Genomic DNA, 6000 nt, shown 5'->3' on the forward strand with positions numbered 1-6000 from the left:
CTACCATGGAAACGCCAAGACCCGCCCTTCAATAGCAGCTCGATTGGTTGGGGTTAGGCATTGACCTCGAGTGGTTAAGGGTTAGGATAGCCGATTGGTCAGGGGATAGGACCTGAACAAATCAGGTTACGTCCCTCTCCCCCCTCTGTCTTTCCCTGAAACTTCACCTCAAAACAATATAAACACAAGATTTTTGTGGAACTTCAATGGGGAATAAAGACTAACAAGACAGATAACAACATTGAACACTACACAAACAGTAGTTTATTTTTTTCATAGGCGATTCATTTTTCATAGTGACACAGGAGGTGCCGGATCCAATAAAAAAGGTTCCGGATCCAACGTCGGAGGTGCCGGAACATGTTCCGGCGTGTTCCGGCTCAAATTAAGCCCTGTATATTTCATAGTATTGTCAATATTTGATATTATTGTCATTGCACAGCGTGCATGCAGGTAGCCTAAGACAACGAAATGAAGTTTAACGTTGGCATGCAACTGAAATGCATGCAGAGTGATGTGCATGTTACAGGCTAAACAATAGCTAGCAAAAACTGATGTTAGGTGTGCATACTGCATACCATGGTTATTAAACTAAAACGAAAATGAGCAGTAACATTTTTTTAGTAAAGAAATTATACAAAATGGAAATCTTCGAAGAAAAAATAAAACTAAATGGAAACTATATTACCAGGTTAATTATTTTTTATAAAATTAAAATAAAAATGAACGTAGGCTGAATTATTTCAATTGTAGTTTTTTAATTATAGCCTACTAAAATAAAGGATAGCATGAATTTCCGTCAACTGTCGTGATATTGAACCACAGAAATTGAACGGACTTGACATAAGATGGCGCTGTGAACTAAAAACATAAACATCATGGCGGTTTTCCAACCATGTTTTGTATAGCTACGTACTTGAGACATTATACCTGGCCCTAACGAAAACAAACTAGGCCTACTGTAAAATGAATATACCTATAAAAACTAATATATAAAAACTAAACCTTTCCTAAAAACTGAAACTAAAATAAAACTATAGACACACTCTGAAAAGTAACTAAAACTAAGAAATGAAATCCAAAAGTCAAAAATAAGCCTAAAAACTCATTGAAAATTCTAAACTATCATGCCCGTTAACTGTAAACAGTGATTAAGTAATCCTGCGTGTCCAACTTCTAGTGGGACAATGTGGGTCCTCAGTCCTGACAGGTGGATCCCCTATCACAAAGAATACATGAGTCTATGTTGTTTACTCTAGCAGAAACTGCTTTTTTACACCTGCCATATTTTACAGGGGGGATGGGGGGGGGGAGGGGTTACAACCCCCCCCAAAAAAATCTAAACTGGCCAGTGCAACCCATCCCAAAAAATATATGATAATAATATGATAATAATAATATATATTTTTATAAAACAATTCTAATTTCCTTTACATAAATAAAGACATTTGCACCATAACTTGATGCAGAAGAGGCACAAATTGTTGCAGAAAAATTCATCAGAATACAGAAAATGAAGCGTTTGATGCTCAGAATTTCAATTCTGCTCAAAAGTGGAGCTCTCACAATCTCATTTTCCTATTTACATGTCTCAGAAGGCGAAGCACTGCTACTTGGGCGGAGTGATTAGCGCAACACTTGAAAAGCACTGTTGTTACTCTCTGCTCCTCACCCAAGCCCCCAGGAAGAGCGCCAAGTCTAAAAGCCACCATGGGCTTAGTGGATAACGGTGGTACTGCACCCCATGGCCCAGAAAGACTTTTCACATAGACTTTGCATGGCAAAAGAAACGTCTATATTTCAGCGGATAATTTGTTTCTGGTTATATCAACTTACCAGCCCGAACACTGAAAGGGTCCTTGTTTAAAACGTCATGTTTTTAACATTTTTAACATTCACTAGAAGCGAATGCAGAATTATTAAATTTGGCATGATGAACGTGCATAATGGACGCGAGCAGAGCCTCGGGACTGCGCCCGCCCGCTCACATGACTGTTCTCCCGAGGTCCTGTAGCTAGCTGTAATAATGGATATAGCTAGCTAGCTAATAGTTGTAATTCACCATGTGTTCTATGAATACGTCCATGGTATTATCTTATGAAGTTGTGATACATCCGAGGGATGTATGTTGCTATGCTGTAAAGCCTGTTAGCTACGTGGATGTAACGTCATTAGCGTTTCCCAAACTGGCAGGCTATCGGCTAGCTAGCTAGTTGCTAACATCAGGGGTAGCTAGCATGGCTGTATTAAGTAAATAATTATAAAGTGGCCTACTGACTTAGCTAACAGTTGAAATGATTAGTTAAAAGTAATGGATGAATTTTGAAAAATTAACCACACTTCAAGTAAAAGGCCTAGCTAGCTAGTAGAATTTCTGACCAAACCAACCTAAATGTTTACAGTTCAATTGCATGAAAATGTAAGAATATTCACTTTAATATGATAAATAGTGTGAACACATTGGGAATTGATAGGGCGGGGTATGTGAGTTTATATGACAGGGCTGTGGGGGGAAACTCAGACCAGAAGGGTTGGAAAGCACTGATCTACAGTATTTTATATTATTGACCGACCGGTATATTACAGACATGCCTTAATAGTTGTGTTAATCACAATACCGTTGTTTGAATTACATATCTCTGTGTGACTAACGTCATCCTTCACAAGCAATCTAACATTAGCCCAGCATGGATAAAGTCAAAGAATTTCTAATAAGGGAAGAAGTTCCACTCTCTCGTTACTTCCGGCTTCTGAACTGGTTGCAGTTCCACCAGAGTTCCATATAGGGGGCGCTCACAGGCCAGTGCAGAATGAATGGGACTCTATGGAGCTATACCCCTCAAAATGCACTTTTCTCAGGATATAATTTTTTGTCTAGTAATTTGAATGTTGCATTTAAAAGGGGAGGCTAAGAAAATACACACTGCTGGGTGTTCGATTTTTTTAAAGTGGCTTTTTTGTTCTAAAAAGCTTTTTAAAATGTCAATGACGTCATACACATATACGGCCGGAGATTCTGCTTTACGACAAGCTCTGAGTCGCTTCCTTTTTACTCTCGAGGCATCGACAACACAGCTGACAGGTTAGACTCTCCCTGTCAATACACGGGCTAGAAAGAGGTTTGCTAATGTTTTAAAGACCACACCAAAATATGCACTCTGGCATTCTGGTTCTGCTTCGGATGCCGTCAAGCGCGATCTCCGATCGTAATCAGTCCTTCACTGACCAATCAGCATTCATTAGCAGAATGCTAGCGTGTTATGGGCAACAACGACTCAACCTGTAACAAATCGAAAGGACATAAGTACTCGTTCATTCAACTTTTGACCTATAATCCATGTTGAACTTGCAAAAACTACAATCAAATCTGAGATTTCTCAACGACAATCGGGCGAAAGAGACAAATTTAGCCGTCTAGCTCCATAGAGTCCCATTCATTTTGCACTGGACCGTGATCACCCCCAGTGGAACTCTGGTGGAACTGCAACCAAAGTAGGTACAATGGGGCTTAACAGGGAGTGGAACAGCTTTCCGTAGACGGGCTTTGATAAAGTCTATGCATCCAACGTATTCATCCGAACACACCTAAAACGTCACAATCCAGCCACTTGTAAGAAGTTTGTAATATTGGTTACATAGTTATCGTGTTTTATTAACCTTAATTCTGTTTGCCAAGGCTATATTTTATTGGCTTGCAAAGTAGCTATCCGTTGCTAACGCTAACGTTAGCTAGCTAATTTATGTCAAAAAGCAGTAGCTAACTAATGTTACTGCCAAGATATGGTTTCATTGTAAGACAGTGTAAACACATGACAACACTTGATGAGTCTTACAACACCTCTCTGGTCTTAGCAACGGATAGCTCCTTCGCAAGCTAATATAGCAACATAATTCAGGTTAATAAAATACGGTAATGTAACCAAAGTATTAAAAACTACTTAGCTACATGTGGCTATAGTGTGACAGGTCTACTGCTGTTCAGTCTCGGATATGTCGGCTGCAGTGTGTGAGCTAGATTGCTTGTGAAGGATGAGTCAAACTAACGTTAAACACACAAGGAGATATAAGTCAAACAAAACAACGGCATTATAGTACACACAAATATTAAGACATTTCTGTGATATAAGTCAATAATACAAAATACTGACCGAAATGTGTTTTAATCATAGACTGTATATATTAATGGACAGAGCATGTGTGACGTCACCCATTGGTTTGTGGAGATCAGTTATCCGTCGTCGAGTTTGCGTTTATGGGCGCAGCCATCCTGGTTGCGGATGTGACGTTTTTAGACGAGAGGGAGGAGTGAGGGAGGAGCCATAGACTATTGGGCGGTGTCTGACTGTTTTTTTTGGAGTTGGCAACGCTGCTTACACTCTACGTTACCTTACACACGTTCACTGGCAATCTGGATGCAACTGTTGCTGAAAGCTAGCATACATAATTCGAGGTAAGATATAGCTTCGCTAGGTTTTAAATATATCTTTGTCCAATAGTTATATTACATATAAGATGAGTCACATTGTAAAGTAAATGTATCTGAAGTTACCATGTAAATTGTCTGTAACGTTAGCTAGCCACTGGTAAAAAATGCTAACGTTAATTTTCTGCAAATCGAAGTTTACGTTGTCCTAATTTAAACGTAGTGTCAGCGAAATGCAAAACGGGGATTGTTAATGCTTATCATTATCTAACACTAAGTATTAGCAGATGTATAACAAAGTTTCTTAGAACGTTTGGTTAACTGTAACAACCATAATGCACCGATAATGTCTTGCTACTGTTTGCTCCATCAGTCTATGGTTGGCACAATTAGCCTTTACATGCTTTTAAGAGCTAACGTTAGCAGAAATAAGATCATTTAACTAAATTAAAGTTACACTAAAGAACAATAGACTGTTGTTGATTCATCTGTATTCTCCCCCGATAATTAATGAAGTACAGTTACATGCTAGTGTGCATATATATTTAACTATGAGGGGCTCAAATTCAAATTGATGACTCTTTCTTTCAGAAATAGGAGTGTGGAGAGACACGATGGCATGTACACCCACCCGATACCTCAGAAGGAAGTCCATCTTCTCTGGCATCACCCAGAGATGCAGGTGGAGGGCTGTTAACAATCCGGGGAAGATCAACAAGGCTCGCAGGGATTTTCTTTTTCCACTGTGCATTACAGACAACCAAAAGACTGTCACACTATGCTCACTGTAATTGTAAAGGCAGCTTTTATTTCTTTACCCAGGCATTTGGACTTGACTGAACAGAGTGCTGCACAAGTGCTTTAAGCTTTATATGTTAAGCTATATTTTTATATTGTGGTTTGTAATGTCAACCATTTCTACTGTAATTAACAATGTGACACTAGTGATTCAACTACCCTTTTTTTTTCATATGCAGACATGTCTTACCTTGACCCACAGCAGTGTTTTATGTGTGGAATGTACACCGGATTGTAAAAGGTGAACTACATTATTTAATTCATCAATTTAACCCCTAACCCTAACATAATCTTAAAAATATTGCCAGTGTTGTTTGTGGTTTATGTAGTTTTGGTAGTTAATGCCCATTTCAATGTGAAATAAAGGTCTTTCTAAAGCTACATTTGTTTTTCTGAAGCAACTATAGGAACATACACAATATTGTAGTCATACAAGAAGACATTGGTAATTTGATAGAATTTGTAATTGATTAAAAGTGTCTATTTTGGCTTTAATCAACAAAAATATGATTTCTCAAATGTTACCATATTTGAATGTTGACAAAGAAGGATCAGGAAAATGTAGTTTGTGCTTTTCTTGTGTGTCTTTATGTACTTGTCAATTTTAATCACCATGAAAACACTTCACCAAAATCCTTTTAGATTAATTTATAGACATTTATTTTGACATACATAGTCAAGTGTTTAGTAGGTAATTGAAAATGCACTAGGTGCTGTTTAATCTGTGTAGGGTTATTGCAAATTCATTATAACAAAAGTATTATCACAAATTGTTGGTT

Source organism: Sander lucioperca, chromosome 3 (genome assembly GCF_008315115.2).
Source record: "Sander lucioperca isolate FBNREF2018 chromosome 3, SLUC_FBN_1.2, whole genome shotgun sequence".
Taxonomy (NCBI): Eukaryota; Metazoa; Chordata; class Actinopteri; order Perciformes; family Percidae; genus Sander; species Sander lucioperca.